Source organism: Coregonus clupeaformis, chromosome 13 (assembly GCF_020615455.1).
Source record: "Coregonus clupeaformis isolate EN_2021a chromosome 13, ASM2061545v1, whole genome shotgun sequence".
Taxonomy (NCBI): domain Eukaryota; kingdom Metazoa; phylum Chordata; class Actinopteri; order Salmoniformes; family Salmonidae; genus Coregonus; species Coregonus clupeaformis.
The window spans coordinates 22,893,836-22,913,919 of record NC_059204.1 but is presented as its reverse complement, the minus strand read 5'-3'; the positions used below and the strand labels follow the sequence as shown (position 1 = coordinate 22,913,919).

Sequence of the window (20,084 nt, the reverse complement as noted above, 5' to 3'; positions counted from 1 at the left end):
TTCCAGTGCCTGTATGGCTACCAACCTCCCCTGTTCCCTTCTCAGGAGAAGGAGCTCTCAGTGCCTTCTGTTCAGGCCCATATTCGGCGTTGCCACCGGACCTGGCATCGGGCCAGAAAGGCACTCCTTAGAGGTTCGGACCGGTATCAGCTCCAGGCGAATCGTCGCCGGATCCCCGCTCCCACCTATACCATCGGAGATAGGGTTTGGTTGGCCACACGGGATCTTCCGTTACGGACTGAGTCTAGGAAGTTGTTACCGAAGTTTATTGGTCCGTTTGTGGTGGAGAAGGTGATCAATCCAGTGGCAGTGCGACTCAAACTACCGAGGACGCTCAGAGTCCATCCCACCTTTCATGTCTCCTGCCTCAAGCCTGTCTTCCTCAGTCCTCTGTTGCCTCCTCCGCCTCCTCCTCCTCCTCCTCGGATGATCGGAGGTGGTCCTGCCACACGGTGCGTCGCATGGATTCCAGACGGGCGGGGCCGGGGTTTCCAGTATCTCGTGGACTGGGAGGGGTATGGTCCTGAAGAGAGGAGTTGGATTCCGCGGCGACAGGTCCTAGATGCGGATCTCATCAGGGACTTTTACCGCCTCCATCCTGGCGCTCCGGGAGTCCGCCCGGTGGCGTTCGTCGGAGGGGGTACTGTAACGATCCCGGCTGTCTGAGTCGGGTCCTGGTCGTAATCTCCAGGTTCCCGAGGGTTCGGGAACGCTCCGGGAGCGCTCTGGTTTCCGCACCTGCTTCCCATTAGCAATCTGCACACCTGGGCCTAATCAGCACCTTTCTTAGGCTCTGGCCCAACATCCAGTTCCTGCCGGATCGTTAGCCATGAACAGTAGGTGTTCTGTGTATCAGTTTAGAGTGTTCTAGCGTGAGTTTTGTTATTTTGTACTTTGTTGAGTTTTTGTGTTCTTACCTCCGTTTTTGTTCCACCTGCAGTCACACGTCCGGAACCTTCACCCCCACCTCTGCCTGATGGTCGGCGGCTGCCGAGCCATCACTGGACCCAGTACTGCACCCCCAACTACTCAACCACGCCGCCCGCTCTGTCCCTGGATTATACTGCACCTTTTGTCGTATCTAATAAACCCTCACCTTCGTTCAACTCTCCTTGTCCTGGTCTGCTTTTGGGTTCTGGCTGAGGGAACTGTGACACCAACACGACTGGTCTGCCGACGAAATCGTCTGATGTGGTTTCAACAGGCTTCCCGTTACAACGTCGACCACGAAGATCCATCTGCTAGCCCCGGCCCGCTAGCACACACAAGCCGTGGCCTCTTGCTCGCCAGTGCTGTAGCAGCCCCCGAACTACCTCCGAACTCTCCTATTGCTGTTCACCGGACCTTATGATAACTCAGCTACCGCATCCTGTTTATGTTTAGCCTCAGCCCAAACTTTGTCGCCATTACCAGCTGTTGTCTTAGCTCTCTCGAATAACACCTGTGATTGCTTTATGCCTCTCTCCCATGTCAATAGGCCTTGCTTATTGTTGTTTCGGTTATTTCTTATTGTACTATTTCACTGTAGATCCCCCAGCCCAGCTCAACCTGCCTTAGATAGCTCCTTTGTCCCACCCCCCATACACGCGGAGACCGACTCAATCGGTGTCTCCAGTGATGCTATCTCTTTCATCGTTACCCAACACTTAGGTTTACCTACACTGTACTCATATCCTTCCATATCCTTGTCTGTACATAATGCCCTGAATCTATTCTACAACGCCCGGAAATCTGCCCCTTTTTTTCTCTGTACCCAACGCACTAGAAGACCAGTACTTAAAGCCTTTAGCCATATCCTTATTCTACTCCTCCTATGTTCCTCTGGTGATGTAGAGGTTAACCCAGGCCCTGTAGCCCCCAGTATCATTCCTACTCCCCAGGCGTTATAATTTGTTGACTTCTGTAACCGTAAAAGCCTTGGTTTCATGCACGTTAACATCCGAAGCCTCCTCCCTAAGTTTGAGTTATTCACTGTGTTAGCACACTCCGCCAACCCTGATGTTCTAGCAGTGTCTGAATCCTGGCTTAGGAAGGCCACCAAAAATTCAGAAATGTCCATCCCCAACTACAACATTTTCCGTCTCGTTAGAACTGCCAAACGGGGTGGGGATGCAATCTACTGTAGAGATAGCCTGCAGAGCTCTATCGTACTATCCAGGTCTGTGCCCAAACAGTTTGAGCTTCTACTTCTAAAAATCCACCTTTCCAGAAATAAGTCTCTCACTGTTGCCGCTTGCTACAGACCCCCCTCAGCCCGAGCTGTGCCCTGGACACCATATGTGAACTGATTGCCCCTCATCTATCCTCAGAGTTCGTACTGCTTGGTGAGCTAAAGTGGGATATGTTAACACCCCGGCCAACCTATAATCTAAACTAGATGCCCTCAATCTCACACAAATTATCAACGAACCTACCAGGTACAACCCTAAATCTGTAAACATGGGCACCCTCATAGATATCATCCTGACAAATGTACCCTCTAAATACACCTCCGCTGTCTTCAACCAGGATCTCAGCAATCACTGTCTTATTGCCTGCGTCCGTAATGGGTCCGCGGTCAAACGACCACCCCTCATCACTGTCAAACGCTCCCTAAAACACTTTAACAAGCAGGCCTTTCTAATTGACCTGGCCCGGGTATCCTGGATGGATATTGACCTCATTCCGTCAGTAGAGGATGCCTGGTTGTTCTTTAAAAAGTGCTTTCCTCTCAATCTTGAATAAGCATGTCCCATTCAAAAAATTCAGAACTAAGAACAGATATAGCCCCTGGTTCTCCTCAGACTTGACTGCCCTTGACCAGCACAAAAACATCCTGTGGCGTACTGCATTAGCATCGAACAGCCCCCGCGATATGCAACTTTTCAGGGAAGTCAGGAACCAATATACACAATCAGTTAGGAAAGCAAAGGCTAGCTTTTTCAAACAGAAATTTGCATCCTGTAGCACTAACTCCAAAAAGCACCTCCTCCCAACTGCCCACTGCACTGAGGCTAGGAAACACTGTCACCACCGATAAATCTACAATAATCGAGAATGTCAACGAGCATTTTGCTACGGCTGGCCATGCTTTCTACCTGGCTACCACTACCCCGGCCACCAGCTCTGCACCCTCCACTGCAACTTGCCCATGCCCCCCCGCTTCTCCTTCACACAAATTCAGACAGCTGATGTTCTGAAAGAGTTGAAAAATCTGGACCCCTACAAATCAGCTGGGCTAGACAATCTGGACACTTTCTTTCTAAAATTAGCCGCAACCTCTATTACTAGCCTGTTCAACCTCTCTTTCGTAACATCTGAGATCCCCCAGAGATTGAAAGCTGCCGCGGTCATCCCCCTCTTCAAAGGGGGTGACACTCTAGATCCAAACTGTTACAGACCTATATCCATCCTGCCCTGCCTTTCGAAAGTATTTGAAAGCCAAGTTAACAAACAGATCACCGACCATTTCGAATCCCACCGTACCTTCTCCGCTATGCAATCCGGTTTCTGAGCTGGTCATGGGTGCACCTCAGCCACGCTCCTAAATGATATTATAACCGCGATCGATAAAAGACAGTACTGCGCAGCCATCTTCATCGACCTGGCCAAGGCTTTCTCTGCCTCGCCTGGTTCACCAACTACTTCTCAGATAGAGTTCAATGTGTCAAATCGGAGGGCCTGTTGTCTGGACCTCTGGCCATCTCTATGGGGGTGCCACAGGGTTCAATTCTCGGGCCGACTCTATTCTTTGTGTATATCAATGATGTCGCTCTTGCTGCTGGTGACGCTCGGATCCACCTCTATGCGGACGACACCATTTTGTATACATCTGGCCCTTCATTGGACACTGTGTTAACAAACCTCCAAACGAGCTTCAACGCCATAAAACACTCCTTCCTTGGCCTCCAACTGCTCTTAAACACTAGTAAAACTAAATGCATGCTCTTCAACCGAACGCTGCTTGCACCCGCCCACCCGACTAGAATCACTACTCTCGGCAGGTCTGACCTAGAGTATGTGGACAACTACAAATACCTAGGTGTCTGGTTAGACTGTAAACTCTCCTTCCAGACTCACATTAAGCATCTCCAATCAAAAGTTAGATCTAGAATCGGCTTCCTATTTCACAACAAAGCCTCCTTCACTCATGCTGCCAAACATGCCCTCGTAAAACTGACTATCCTGCCGATCCTTGACTTCGGCGATGTCATTTACAAAATAGCCTCTAACACTCTACTCAGCAAATTGGATGTAGTCTATCACAGTGCCTTCCGTTTTGTCACCAAAGCCCCATATACTACCCACCATTGGGACCTGTACGCTCTTGTTGGCTGGCCCTCACTACATATTTGTCACCAAACCCACTGGCTCCAGGTCATCTATAAATCACTGCTAGGCAAATCCCCGTCTTATCTTAGCTCACTGGTCACCATAGCAACACCCACCCGTAGTCTGCGCTCCAGCAGGTATATCGCACTGGTCATCCCCAAAGCCAACACCTCCTTTGGCCGCCATTCCTTCCAGTTCTCTGCTGCCAATGACTGGAACGAACTGCAAAAATCTCTGAAGCTGGAGACTCTTATCTCCATCACTAACTTTAAGCGTCAGTTGTCAGAGCAGCTTACCGATCACTGCACCTGTACACAGCCATTCTGAAATTAGCCCACCCAACTACCTCATCCCCATATTGTTATTTATTTTGCTAATTTGCACCCCAGTATCTCTATTTGCACATCATCTTTTGCACATCTATCATTCCAGTGTTAATACGAAATTGTAACTATTTTGCACTATGGCCTATTTATTGCCTACTACATTCGCACACACTGTATATATATTTTCTGTTGTATTTTTGACTTTATGTTTTGTTTACCCCATATGTAACTCTGTGTTGTTGTTTTTATCGCACTGCTTTGCTTTATCTTACCAGTTCGCAGTTGTAAATGAGAACTTGTTCTCAACTGGCTTACCTGGTTAAATAAAGGTGAAATAAAAAATAAACAAAAAAAATTAAAAATTGTGCCACTCATGAGTGAGAAACCGACCTGCCAAGTATAGACCATACAGTATATTGAAAAGAGCAGAAGCTCTGAACTATCCGTTCAGACTCAAGTCCTACCTACTTACAGGTTATGGAAAATGTGCTCTTTTAGTATTTGTCCAGTAGGTTTCCTCAAGGAGAAAGCCCCCACTTTTATGTGAAAGACTACAAACTGCAGTAATGGCTGCAAAAAACACTACATTAATTACTATAGAATATACTCTCTATTTTATTACTATAGTATTACAACAGTATTTATACTATAGTAAACTGTAAATACTATAGTATACTGCAATAATATCTTCAAAAGCAAAACACTGTAGTAAATACTACAGTAATGTGTCTGAAAAAACACTGCAGTTTACTATAGCAATACTACAGTATTCATACTATAGTAAATATAGTATTTTTTCATGTGGGTATTCTCTCTTTCTTTCTCTCTTCCTTCTCCTCAAGGTAGTAGCCAAGGCCAAAAGGTTGCTTCCTTGACACAAACGTTCTTTTTTTCTTAGTCAGGTAGTTTGGGGCCGTTCTTTAAAATGATGGATTGTTTCCTACAGCAAGAGCGTGGCTCTTAAATTAACATTATAAAGCTCTGACCCTTTTATGCATTAAGCATTCCCCATAGGGCCTGAGAAACATCTCAGAGCATTGTTGCTTCATAGCTCAGCCTTCCTCCCTCTCACTACTGGGGCTGATTAAAACCCTAGCATTTTGCTAAGAGTGAAACGGCCATTTTCTATTCCTTTCACCAACCAGAAATAAACAAGGCTGGTTGTCAGAATGCGGCCACACAAACAGAACTGAGATGTAGAGAGAAGAGACCCTGAAAGAGCTCAAAGCAGCCAATAACCCACCAGGCCCAAAGATCCCCAGAATACATGGTAACCTTGTCTTTGCTGAGATCTCACCAACAGTGATCAAACCAACAGTGAATATTGGACCGCCATGGAATTGGTGTTACTCTTTTAGGCCTTGGTTATTACAACAGCAACAACTATAGATAGAGACTGACAGTGGTGGGATTCAGTTAAGGGGGACTACAGTAAGACTAATATAGTATGCATTGCACTTTTGTTATTGCCCACCGATAGTGATTTGGCTGGGTAAAAACTGTCCAAGATATAACAAAAATGTCATCAACATAGCAGTTGTACTATAGGCCTACTGTAAAAGAGCAAATGTGACAGGTGCATGGTAGCTGGCTGTAAAAAAAATATTGATGCTTGACCTTTTGATGCTCTCTAATGCTACAAGCTGTGATGCTGATCCTGGTACATAAGACGAAACATCCACACAGGGTCATACAACTACAATACAGATCCTTGGTTGACTTGCATGAATGCATTTTATGCCTGGTCTCAAGAGTGAAGGATCTGGCAGCTAAATAAATATAAATAAATAAAGAGGGAGGCAAGTGAGAAAGAGGGTGAGAAAGAGCCTCGGAGGAGAGATCTGCTCCGATTTTAGTCTTTGAATGTTGCAAATTAAATTCCCTCGTCAAGGCTCTAATCATTCACAGCAGATGGGGGCTTACGCTCGGTTTTAGATCTGCGGGAATTCTAATGGTTATTGTTTCGGTTTAAATAGGGAGATTATTGCATTTTAATAAGTCCTCTTTGGGACTTGCCGCAACAATGGAGTGCCATGAATTACTGTAGATAGCTGTTCGCATGTGCAGGAGGGAAAAATCAAGTTACTAAGTGTGACAAGTTTCTCCGTCTCCCCCCTTCCCTTTTTCAGAGATGGCTCTGAGTGTATTTACCACCAAATTAACTATGTGCCGTGGGGAAAAGGAGCTTGGCTGTGGATTTTCATTAAAATGACACATCTGTTCGGCAATTTCTGCAAAGTAATTTTGCTAAAAGTTTTATCAGCTAATTTTAATTATTCACTTCACTGAGTTGAATACAGGATTCATCATGTTGAATTAATACATTCAACATCACTTTTTTTCTCCTTCCCTCCCTCCCAAATAGACGAGAGGAGGGAAAAATGCAATCAACAAATTGAATTGACATGCACTGCGGATTAAAATGTGATTCGTTAATTACAAAAATATATACAGTAACTATATGGGCTTCTATATTTTGAAGAATTAGGTGGCTCAGAACTGAATAGACGGGGATTAAGTTTAGAGCACCCTATATGCGAGGCATCATTACAGCTTCTAGGTGTGGTGTGTCATTTAGTTACCACTGTGACTGCCTATTTCCCCATGTTTATACACAGTCGTAATCGATTGTGTTAGTATCAGTTGCCACACTATGTCCTTTGGGCATAAAGCCCTTTAGCTCAAGTCTTTTGTGACCGTTTCAGGGGACATTTAATTTCTCAGGCCCTCTAAAGCGTTCATGACTGTGAGAATGAAAGTGTTTTAGTCACAGATTAAAAACTGACACCTTATCTAATGAACATTTTCACCATGAAGGAGCTCCTATTCGCTACCCATAAACAAGAACCATCAGGAGAATAGTGTAGCTCAGTGTGAGCCGCTACTACTGCAGCACAGAGCACAGAGCCAGCACTAACTGACGATACCACTGGAGCAAAGGGAGAATCACAAAGAGCTCTCATTCAAAGAGAACCACATTCAAAGACCCAACTATTCAAAGACATCCCATTCAAGGACCTCTGGCTTCCCGGTCAAGTTACCGAAGGCTGCTGCTGCAGATATACTGCTGCTAAACTGTGCTTTTGGTCCGAGTAGAAACACAAAGACCTGGGGCTCAGAAAATGATAAATTTTTTCCCTCTTCTATTCTATCTTATCTCCTAAGGTAACTTTCCTTAGCAACTTGTCCCTGGAGACTATCCCCTTGCCCTGCAATCCCGATGCACATCAGCACACAGAAAAAATGAGACGCCAGGGCAGGGAGAGACAGGCAGACTGGAAAGTGATACCTTTCAAGTAGGGGCTCCTGTGAAGCCTGTTTTCCTCTCTCTCTCTGTGTCTCTGAATTCTGTAAAGCATCCCAAAGGAGTCCTCTACAACAGACTGTGAAGACATTGGAGGTTTTATGGACAAAGTTATGGAAAAAACAACATACAGTATTTGTTCCACATTAAAAGGCAACCTATTAAAAGGTAGTAAGGACGTCAGGTTAGGTGTTCCACCTTAAATTGAGGTGAGTTGAGGTTGTCTCTGTCATTTCAAACCCCTGCAGTGAGCATGAGCAAATCTAAATAACCTAATTCCTCTTTGACAAAAGGCCAAGTAAGGAGGACTCAGTCACAGTCACCATGTTATGAGATGTACCTTACATTAGTGTACATGGGAGTACAGGGCTGATGTTTCTGCCCTCGGCCAGCAAGACAATTTTCAATATTGACTCACTGCTCCAATTTTATGAAGCTGCTGCTACTACTGCAAAAATTGGATTCACAAATTCAATTCCGCCATAAAATATGTGCCTTCCTTAAAGTCACAGGTTCTCACCCAATATTCTCCCAGCAAATTATGTAACTATTTATGGAATTTTGATGTAGTTATGAATATGTCTGCAGCAAAACCAAAATGTCAAACCCTTTTAATAATCTGTTTATGGTAGGGAAACGATAGCAAGTAAATAAAGGTAGCTAGCATTGGACCCATTGATGGCTAACCATCCGAGTGACTGAATGATTGGAAAGCTTTCTTTGACGGCTCTCTGCTTCACTCCCTCCGTCCTTCCATTCTTCCCTCCATCCATCCCTCCCTCCAAACCCCACACAGCTGAATGTTTTTCCCTCTCTGGAGGCCTGTACCGGTTATCAAATGTAATAAATAAAGCAACTGAAATCTGTCTACTCTTCATCTTCCCTTGCTCTCCCAGGGATTTCAGCAAGCTGGCAAATTACAATTTCCAGGCGCCATATTCCCAAGATGCCACGGTGCTGCTTTTCTTCTCTTCCTGATGGAATCAGATGAGCACAACACCAAGGGAGACATTGTTATCCACTCACTAGGATCCCCAAAAAACAAGGCATTACCGCAACAGCCCGCTCTGACAGCTCGCCATATGAGAGTCTACGTCAAGACAGCAGGAGGAGAGAAAAAACTTGGACACAGTTTTTCAGTTTCAAAAAATCCCTTTATGTACCATGGATGGTAATAAAGTGAAAATATAGCTTTCCCTTTCCCTTCTGAAAGCTGTGCGTATAATGCACTTTCTAGAATGACTCTCACTTCGAGTAGAATAGGCGAATGCAGCAGCAGCAGTTGAGAGGGGAAAATTATGTGCAAATTGAAATGGATTGAAATGGTTCCAGATTTATAAAGGGTAGAAGGGATTTAAATGGGCAGGAATAAAAAGGGCATTTTGAAAATACATATCTAGTATAAGTAAATGTATATGATCTGTGCTAGGCGAGAAAGATATGAACGGTCCTTCTGGCTGGGCTTGTAAAGCAGCTATTTCATGGATTACAGGTTAAATCTGGGGAGAGAGGAACACCAAAGAGCAGCTCCCTGTGGGGTGAAGGCTGGAGCATAAGAAAACGGGGAAAATACAGAATATTTCATCTCAGAAATGTAATGGTTAGCAATTATAATTTAATGCTTTCATACTGTACATAACGACTTACTACACAGGGAGCGGTTCAAATTACTGCGCCTGTGTCTCGTGATCTGATTTGGAGGAAGAAAAGGTAAATGGGACATCCATTTCCCCATGCAGTGGAACATATTGCAGAGGTAAAATGTATATTTTCATGAGCAGTATTAGAGATATTCAGACACGATAACTCAACTGAATGAACCGCTTGGTGATGTTGTCTCGCCAGGGCCCTAAGAGTCTATTTTCGGGAGTAAAGGTTTGAATTTCATTTAGATAATACAGCTACCTCTCTCCTAGAAGCCACATTTGGAGGGGCCAAAATAACCCCTAGAGAATATTCTGATCTTGTTACAGCGGTAAATACAGTGCCTTCAGAAAGTATTCACAACCCTTGATTTTTTCCACATTTTGTTGTGTTAAAGTCTGAATTTAAAATGGGGTGTGAATACTTATGTAAATTAGATTTCATTTTCAATAGATTTGCCAAAATTCCCGCCCCCCCCCTCCCCCCATTTTTTTTTTCCATTTCGAATTCAGGCTGTAACACAACAAAATGTGGAATAAATCAAGGTGTATGAATACTCTCTGCAGGCACTGTATGTATTAAAAAATATTTTGGATGTTCGAACATTGGCCTTTAAATGAACTTGTATCCAGAAACACGACTCTCTTGGCTGCCAGTAGCAACAATGTGACCTTTTCCACTGAATTATAATTAAATTAGACTACCCTCTAACTGCTTTTAATTCGGGCCTGTGATGCCTCTCTGCCTGGACAATAATTGGCAGCATAAATTAATTAATGATATGGGGACAAAATGATGTCCTTTAGAACGGAACGACCCATTGACATTGCCGAAATATACTCTGTTGATTCAAATAAACCCCATTGACAGGTAGTAAAAAAGGTTATACTGTCAAAATATATCTATTGTGAGGCATTTTACGTTCTATATGGAGGGTGTGTGTGCGTGTGTGTGTGCGTGTGTGTGCACGCATGTGTATGGGTCATGTTTTCACATGGTTGTGTAAACACGGTTGTTATATATCTTGGCTCAACTCAATCCTTTAATGGCTTCTTGGAAGGTTAGAGCGGCAACAGGATGCAGCAATAGGCCTCACCTGGTGACTGTAAATTGGAATGAGAGGTTACTAACCAGCAATCTAATCCAAGAGGATAACTGGCCTCAGCCCCAATCCAATCCAGTCTCTTAAAGGTACATTTCACCACTGCTCAATTTCACTATATTTGTCCATTAATATGTTATTAACACATCATATATGTCATAAAGATTTCCTCACTACATGCAAATATGAGCGTTTCTGCATCTCACCGGTAGAAACGGGCCATATACTGTACATTTCCTGGTTGTAAGCAAACCACAATATCCAGAATTCATTCATTTCAGGACGTAGTATCCTCCCCGGTGGAGGTGGATCCAGTTGATGTGGAGAAATGTCTAAATGTCTGTTTGTAAGCAGCTCTTTTAGCCAGAGTATTTCGAAATGGAACTGAAGTCTAAACTGATGGGATTGCCAGGACGTCGAACTTTGAAAAGTGATGCTATTCCATCGATTTTCCCATTCACTTGAAAGAGGAAGGCAATTTTTTGGGGTCCCGTGCTACAGATGTATATATGTCTATATCGGTCCGCTAATACAGGACTAGTAATGGCCAAGTGCACTACTTTTGTGAAGAATTTTTTTCTTCTCTCGTCAATCATTTTGAAGAAGAAAAATATGTGACTTAAAAAACGGAAATCAAATGATCCTCCATTGTTAAGGCAGTGGATGAATCAAATGCATTATTATTTAAATATTGAAAACATTTAGGCTATAGAGAAACAAAATGGTACAATTTGCAGCCATATGCATAAAGTATTACACGCACTAGAAATATCCAAATGAAGAAAAATTTGAAATGTTGTCATGAGACAAACAAGATGGATATGAATATGGTGGGAACGGTAGGTCTGAGCAAGTATGATGTCATGAATGTTTGTTGAAATGTATGTGCGTCTGAGTTGGTGTTGTCTTTATTATTATTTTTTCTTTACGTCTTGTCTAGTTTAGTGGATCCATGTTTGTGAAATGTTAAGTTGTCTTTTGTCTTTAGTCTATGTATATTTTTTATAGTCTAAAAACAAAAATATAATCAAAAAATAATAATAATAATTTGCCCGCGCTACAGACGGCTATATCGGTCCGCTAATACAGGATTAGCAAAGGCCCAGTGCACTACTTTTGTGAAGAAAGAAAAATAGTACATTTTTGTATTTTTGTTTTTATATATGACTTATGTTTTGCGATTTTTCAGGGGTGCTGCAGCACCCTCAGCACCCCTACTTCCAGTGGCTATGCACTGGCTAGATATTCAGAAGAAAATCTATGTAATTAGCCAGCTGCTATCTGGCGGTGTGATTTGTAACTTACCGGACCGTATCTATCCGTTAGCTAGCTAGCTAACTAACTACTGCAGAGGCTAACGTGACGATGTGTTCTACTGTATTTAGAGTTTGATCCCATCAACATCTGCTGCAGCATCAACATCAAGCTCAGCACCAAGAACTAGTGTAAGTCACCTTTGATAAATCTTTCCATGACTCAGTGATGAGCAAATAAATATACTGAAGCTAGGCATAAACCTGGTCTGTGTTGTCATAGTTGGCTACAACTTCTACTGCTATGTATTATGGAGGCTTAGTTGATTGTTCATACAGAGAAAGAGGTATTAGTAAGCAGAGATGGTGTGGGTGACTGACTGGTGTCTGTTGGGAGTGGGTATTGTGTGTGAAGGTTAGTAGAAGGTTAGGTGGGTGGATATAGTACCTTGTTAGAGTGTGTATTGATGGGGACAAAGTAATACAATGTTGGCTAAACACTGACTACTGTGTGTCCTACAGACTAATCCTGCTGCTGATGACGATGGGATGGTGTGGGTGATTGGCTGGTGTCAGACAACTTGACAGAGCTTGAAGAATTACAAAATTATAATGTGCAAATATTGTACAATCGCTGCCAAAAGTGATTCTAACATGTATTGACTCAGGGGGTTGATTACTTACAGTATGTAATCAAGATACAGTATTTTTTTAAAATTATTATTATTTTTACAAATAAATGTTCTTCCACTTTGACATTACAAAGTATTTTGTGTACTGTAAATCATTGACAAAAAATGACAATTAAATCAATTTTAATCCGACCTTCTATCACAACAAAATGTGTAAAAAGTCAAGGGGTGTGAATACTTTTTGAAGGCACTGTATCCTGCAATGTCCTGGCAGATAGGAACATCGTTGAGGCAAGTCCAATGGCTCTATTGAACAAGGACAAACATATCTACATGCTGCTAGCGTGATCGTGCATTCGAAGTAACACAAAGCCCACAAGAATTGCTACAAATTATTATAATTTGTTTAGGTCAGACAGCACGCTCAATCAATCAGTGACATCATTGGTTGAACTCTCCCGGCTCGAAAATGTTAAAATATCGATATAGTGCATAATTATATCTGACACACCCTCTCATCACTCAGAATTATGTAGGGAGACTGGAAAACCCCAAATAGTGTCTAGCGGTGAAGTTTCCCTTTAAACTGCATGTAATCCACTTAACCAACCTGTCACAGCAACAATGAACTCCTGGCTCTCCGCTTCCCTCCTCCACCTCCAGCACCACCCCCACCCCTAGGGACCGCCAATGCTATCCATCTCAGGAACACTTCTAAAGACTACCTGGCCTCCTGCTGCGCCCATTATCCACTAATCCACACCCAAGCGAAGCGTTTAAGTAGTTCTAAAAGGATTGCAGAGAGAGGGAGAGGGGGGAGACTTTCACAGGAGACATGCAATTAGGGCCCTAGACAATTATCATCTCACAATTTAGATTTCCTCTGTGTGTCTGAGAGTGCTGCTGTCAGAGAGGGTTCACTGGAGTGCAAATACTGTACAGGCACATGAGTGAACTATAGCATAATGCTGGAGCTACACGTCAACGGTGAACGGAGAGAAAGATCTCAACTAGCTAAATCCCATCTCCATTCACCTCAGGTAACCAGAGGCAGAGTCTTGCCTGGACTAACATTCCATGCTGGCTGGGGCTCTGGAGGAGAAACCGTTGTGACAAGCCGTATTAGGGAGTGAGTTAATCAAGGAGCACAAATTTAACCTCACTGTGTGTTTTCCCCAATACTCCACAGCTCTTTAGGATAGTGCTGAGCTCCTGAGAAAATGAGAGGGGGGAAATGGTACTTCGGTAATCACTGATCCTTTCCATTCAATCCATAGCAGGGACAGTGTATAACATCGCTCTGTGGGAACCCTCTAATTCTAACCTGCACATAACGGTCTGGAAATCAATAGGAGGACAGTCCAGTGGAGACTGCCATCTTGTGCTGTGCAGCGGGCTGACTGTAAAACAGACAGCGAGAGACAGGCGATACTCTCTCTGGTACCCAGCAGCTATAATATCCATCCTTGGCGGTTCACTTGACATTTACTTGCCCTGCTTTTCCAAGAGCCTACTCCTTCCCTAACTGCCAGCTTTCCAACTCTCTGGGGTCTGCCGACTGACCGGGTGAACAGATAAACCTGTCAAGGCGGGTTTTTTTTTGGGGGGGGGCATAAATCCAGGGCCGGGACTGGCTGGGCTAGGGGGACAGGGGGTGATGTGTTCCAGAGGGTTATGGGGCTGGTGTGCGTGTGCTTTTGTGTGTGAGTGAATGTAGTGTGTGGTGGAGGGGTGGGGGGTTGTTGATGACATGAGAAGCACTCTGAGGGCTGGGCCTGGGAGAACCAGCGGTAAGGTGCAAAGCGTTAACTAAGCTAGCTACTTAAATGGGTCCAGGACAGCCCACAGGCAAACACAGCAGCCTGATTAGATCTCTCACTGCAGACATTTTCAAATGGCTGGCCCTCTTTTTACCCTCCATTTCACCTATTATTTACACAGTGGATCCCCATCCACCCCTCCTCCTTCCCATACAGTCAAAGGAGCTGTCAAGGGCGCTTTCTTAAGCCTGTCGGAGAGACAGGTCAGGGGTGGAAGGTTGAGGTGGGCTGGGATGGGCTCTCTTTTAGGCTGGGATGGGATGAGAGTGACTTGGAGGCTGAGTGCTGTCTTTAAGGTTTTGATAACATTCATGGTGATGGTGTCCCAAGGGGTGTGGAAAGGTCACCATTCTCCTGCTACAGGGGAAATTATTCTACAAATAGAAAGGACAGAGAGAGAAGCAGAACATTGCCTTTGTGAAGCAGCCTGTCAATGACTCATATTTTAGCATATTTCACCCTGCTCTGACACTTCCTGCTAGGTCATCCATTTATATATCTAATAGAAACCATGCAAAAAAGGTCAAAATAATAATGATATCAGCCAATCTTCCGGAAAACCAATTAACACAAGTTCAAGTTTTTACTGATATCCACATGGCAGTCAAGGTCACTGAAATACATGGATATTACACTACATACACAATACAAGATTTAAATTGAAATCACAAGTGCAATTTATGGTAATGTACATTTAGGAGAATCAAAGAGTTTTGTTGATTAGTTTGCATAGGTAGGGTATGGCCGACTTTTTATATCTTTCAGTCCTGGCTGTGGAATAAAGAGCAGTTGGGCACTTTGGGTGGATCTGCCTGACACCTATCCTTGACAGGCAGGTAACCTGTCCCTGAAGGGGGACTTGAACAGGGATACAGCAAAGTCCAGGCAGTGTTTCTCTCTTCTCTCAAGAAGTGAGGGTAGTGATAATGAAGTCAGAGCATCCTTGTATCCAGGATATGCTGTGCTGAGGATAATTTTGCAAGCATGCTTCTTGATGCGCTCCAGTTAAAGAGCTATGCCAAGCCGGTGCTGTGTATTCCAGGCAGGGGTGAATGTAGCCTGTGTATATGGCTACCAGACAACTTCTTCTTCCCTTTCTTTATTTTTTATTTTTAGTATTTTACCCCCCTTTTCTCCCCAATTTTGTGATATCCAATTGCGATCCAATTACGATCTTGTCTCATCGCTGCAACTCCCCAACGGGCTCGGGAGAGGCGAAGGTCGAGTCATGCGTCCTTCGAAACATGACCCGCCAAACCGCATTTCTTAACACCCGCCCGCTTAATCCGGAAGCCAGCTGCACCAATGTGCCGGAAGAAACACTGTTCAACTGACGTCCGAAGTCAGACTGCAGGTGCCCGGCCCACCACAAGGAGTCGCTAGCGCACGATGAGCCAAGTAAAGTATTCAGACCCCTTGACTTTTTCCACATTTTGTTACGTTACAGCCTTATTCTAAAATAGATTAAATACTTTTTTTCTCTCATCAATCTACAGTCTGCTGCCTCAGTTTTGATGATGGCAATTTGCATATACTCCAGAATGTCATGAAGAGTGATCAGATGATCCCAAAAAACATTTCCACTGCATTTCAGCCCTGCCACAAAAGGACCAGCTGCCATCATGTCAGTGATTCTCTCGTTAACACAGGTGAGAGTGTTGATGAGGACCAGGAGGAGGTTTTGTTGGCTGACCTGAGAGAACCTTTTATTTATTTCATTGGCAATTATTCTGTTGTCATTGTGATCATCACCGGGAATGATAATTTTGAGTGGTGCTTTCCTCATTCTGGCCATGGATTGTACCTCCCTGTGCCAGGACCTTGGGTCTTTCCTTTTCAAGTGAGACATCTGTGTGGAGTAGAATGTATTTTTGGCATGTTGTATGGACCTCTGAACCTTGTTTCGATAGTACCTGGTGAGCACTGATTTCTTCCCACGGGCGTATGCTTTTTGACATAGAGTGATCATGTTCTTAATTTCTGCTGTCATCCATGGTCTATCCGTGGGGTGGAGTTTTACTGTGACCACTGGGAAGTAGTTGCCACACGCCCTGGTCAGAGTGTTGTAGAAGGCTCTGGTCTTCGAGGTTAAATCAGGGGCTTCATAGACTTCATGCCAGGGGTGGGTGGTAATCCACATTCCGAAGTGGTTCATGTTGGCTTCTTTTACAGGTCGATATTGTGCATCTCTGGCTCCTACTTCTCACCTTAGGGGACCACAGAACTGCCTTATGATCACTCAGAACGACTGGGGGAAGGATTGTTGGTGTGTTATACAGCTGCTTCATATCTGTGATGATTAAATCCAGTATAGCATTTCCTCGTTCCTTCTCGTACAACTTGCGTGAAGCCATTTCCCCTGCAGATTAGGTTTGTATCAAATCTGTTGAAGTCCCCTAGGAAAACAATTCCAATGTCAGAATGCTCTGATTGTAGTTGATCAGATGATGTTAGTAGATGATCTCTGAGTGTGTCCTGATTTGGTGATTGAGGAGGGAAGCAGACAACACATACTGCAATGGCAGAGAAGGGACATTGGAGGTGGTAGGGTCTCACCCAGACCCACAGGCACTCCAGCTCCTGGGGGACAGGGACACTCGTTAGCTGTTGGGATGAGATACAACATCATTAGCTGTGTTACGGTTGATAACTGGCTTACAAAAGAGCAATATGTTACATGATACATTCATGCAAATGTATGAGCTGTTTACTTCACCCTTGAAAAGGGGCAAGGGGACTATTTAACAAGGTGACTGCATGAAAAGCATTCTATTGACTCATTACGTGAATAGAATCTAACATAAAGTGTTCAATAAAACAATAGTAACGACACCAGCAAATGCCATCAGAGAGTAAAATGTAACGATAGGCAGGATACACAACTTAGACAAAGAAAACCAAACAGAGAGAGACTTCTATTCAGTACATTAAGACAGATGATTGTCAGAACAACCTCTATTTGTGGCGGAACATGTCGGGGGTTTTAGGCAAACCAAGCGAGGCGTCCCAATCTGAAATTGTAATGATAGAAAAGTCCCTGGGTGGTGCTAAAAATTGCACATCAATTACCTGAAGCAGTGAGGCCTATCCTCACCATCCACATCCGAGACGCTACTCTACCGAACCAAAATGTCAATAAACCAGCCATTCAAAGGTAATTCTTTAGAGTAAGGACATTTTTAAGAAGAGTGAAAAAGCAGGGTGAGGTATCAAGTCAAGAGTAACTGAAAAAAAGTATATCTGAGCATCCATTTTAAATGGCTGTATTCAAATCCTGATGACTTAGCAGTAGTAGGTGATCTATTCTAAAGTAAATGGCCTCTTGAAGCATACCAAGAAGCCTGTCTAAGGACATAGCCATGTTTATGACAAACCACAACCTCATCAGTGCCTCGATACAACTGCAGATGAATAAATGCATGTAAGTTAAGGGTTAGCAGGAGCTAGAGTCCACAAATAAAGCAATTTTAATTTAAAGCATCGGGTGAAATCTAACAAGCGTGAGAGAGAGAAAGACAGAGAGAGGGATAAAAAAATCTAAACAAAACCCCAGCACGCAGCCAGGCTGCCTTTTTCTTTTCACTGTGCACTGTTTTCCAAAAAGCCCACATAATGCTAACAGGATATATATATATATTTTTTTTTCAATACAAAGGCCTATGTTCTCATTTTGAGTGTGAAAGCCCCACCAGGGCCACTGGAACCTGCTTGATTTCCCCAGTCCAATTATATATCTATGTGCTCAACCCTTCCAGAATAGCAACAGCACACCCAGGGACACCGCCTGTCTAAGCGCAGCGTGCCTAATGGAGTCCCAGAAGTTGACTCCATTTCATTGCTCCTAACTAATGGGCTGTGATATTTTCCCAAACTGACTACTGCTCTGCCCCCTGGAAGCTAATCTAGTCAGTGCTGCGGATGTGGAGCTGGGGCCCAGCCTAGCCTAGCCCAACAGACAGACAACATCATGCCAGCCAGCCAGCCCACTACACTACCTCATTTCCCTTAACAAACCCCCTATTCTACCTACTGCTGCTGGCTGCTGGCTGCAACTGTTGCCACCCCCACCCATGCTCCCCACTCCCCTCCCCATGCTCATTAGTTTCTGGCCGAGTGCTGATTGTCATAAGACCCCTGTGATGCCAGCTTCTCCCTGTGAGCCCGGCACGCTGTGGTGAATTTAAGATACCTTTTATCTAACTCGGCTGAGGAGACACAGGGGAGAGGCAGGGGAAGGGGAAGCGTGGGACTAGAGAAGACTAGAGCCATAAGACTAGACTGGCTGGGCTGTTGAAGGAATTGAATTTTGAATTGTTATTAGGATCCCCATTAGCTGACACCATAACGTCAGTTTATCTTCCTGGGGTGTAACACAGAATTTAAAAGACATTACAAACAATTACATTTACATTCCCAACATTTAACAAGTAGACATTACAGCCAATTAAAATACCTGACAGGTAATACATTAAACATTCAGTGGGATTAGTATCTGTCCAGTCATATGGTCGATCGCATTAGACTTTCTTCTTGAAGGTGGATTTCGTTTTTGCCTTAGAACTGTTATTTGGTTTTTAAAAACCATTTAGTAATGGCTCTGTATATTACTGTAGATTTGAGGAGATTTGTCCGTGGTCTGGGGAGTATCAGATGTCCTGAACTTGCCTGTCTGGTTTGGTGGTTATGTTGAAGTGATAGTCTACACTAATTGTTTAGAAGAATACTGTGGTTTCTTGAAAAATCTGAAGTTCCTAAAGAAAGTCAAAATAATTTGTTTTCAACGAGAAGCCATGAGAGATTATGGTGCATTCGGTTGAAATTCATATGGATAGAGCAATAAAGCACTGATCTGGCAGCCCTGTATTGAGCGAGTTGGAGCTTTTTTTTTTTTTTTTTTGCTGCAGATGACCATATGAATGGACAGTACTCTATGTGTGACAGAACCAAAGCTTGGATCACCTGATTCAGAATGCTGGATGTTAAATACTGAGAACATGTTCTTGTTATAGTAATGCCCTTACCATTTTAATTACAATGTTATATATATGTTCAGACTACGATAGAGCTGCGTCCAACGTGACCTCAAGTCATTTGGTCTTTTTAACTTGTTCCACCAACTTGTTCCCATCCATCGCCAAGTTTAATTGAGGGTCACCAGGAGGCATATAAAATGACTGGCACCCCTGACTGGCAATGCACAAACAATACTTTAAAAAACATAAACAATATAATTATAGAGATAAACTCAAAATACCAACATGTGAGAAATACTGTACTATATTAATGTTCCAATGGAACCCACCAAAATCATTTATTGATTTAATAAAACATCTATGTCCTCCAAATCAATTAAAGATTATTGTAAATAACATCTACCAAAATTAAACCAGGATTTAAATTCCACTTATTTAAGTTTATCTAAGTCTTAAGGAATATTGAGCCATTACATCACTTCCTGTTTCACTAGGGTATAAAAATGAGATAACACGCATGCAATATCCCTTTGTCATCCAACACCATGAAGAAAACAAAGAACTGGCAGTTCAAAAGAGACAGATGGTCGTAGACCTTCATAAATCTGATAATGCCTACATGAAGATCCACAAACGATTGAATATACCACTGAGCACTGTCAGGGCAATTATACAAAAATAAAAAAGATATGGAACAGTTGAAAACCTGGACGTAAATG

The 20,084-nt window shown here is 43.5% G+C and overlaps 1 protein-coding gene and 1 non-coding gene across 2 annotated transcripts in view; one reads left to right on the top strand and one right to left on the bottom strand.

Moving 5' to 3' along the window:
* Positions 1-20,084, bottom strand: part of LOC121579768 (autism susceptibility gene 2 protein-like) — a 542,213-nt gene that overhangs the window by 227,594 nt on the left and 294,535 nt on the right. The window lies entirely within an intron of this gene.
* Positions 5,120-5,172, top strand: LOC121580377. Its single transcript, XR_006003037.1, has one exon. It is a non-coding gene; the product is annotated as a U7 small nuclear RNA (small nuclear RNA).